Raw genomic sequence first — 535 nt, forward strand, 5'->3', positions numbered from 1 at the left:
TAGTTTCAATGGCTGTGTGAATGTCAGATAGCAATTTAGACTTCACTTTGCCCACTCTCAAACTAGTCGTACCAGTGAACTCTGCCATTCCAAAAGGACTTGAGATACTCTTTCCTCAGAGGAACACAAAACGCACACACGCACTTAAGAGCTTTTCCAGCTGGATCGGATTTGCTCACAAACGCAAGGCTTGAGCGGAGGGGCTTCCGCGATGGATGTTCATTTTATTAGATAATGGAACCTATGGGGGGGGGACCACTGTTTGTTAATGTACAGTTGAAAGGAAAATGAAGGCCCATCAGTGTTGTGAGTGAGCACTCAGTGAGCGCAGGTGAGCCGCTGTTTCTTCTAACTGAAAAAAAATTACGAACCCAGTCTCCAAAACAACCACTTAGAAAAAGGGCTTTTCTTTGTGTGCACAGCATGGATAGAAACAATAACTGCTTAAACGTCATTAAAACAATTCATTAAACAATTGATTTTGCTCAGCGGCTATATTTCAACTATAGGCTCCAAAGAAAGACACAGCCAGTCA

This window comes from Gasterosteus aculeatus, chromosome 16 (genome assembly GCF_964276395.1).
Source record: "Gasterosteus aculeatus chromosome 16, fGasAcu3.hap1.1, whole genome shotgun sequence".
In the NCBI taxonomy this organism is placed as follows: domain Eukaryota; kingdom Metazoa; phylum Chordata; class Actinopteri; order Perciformes; family Gasterosteidae; genus Gasterosteus; species Gasterosteus aculeatus.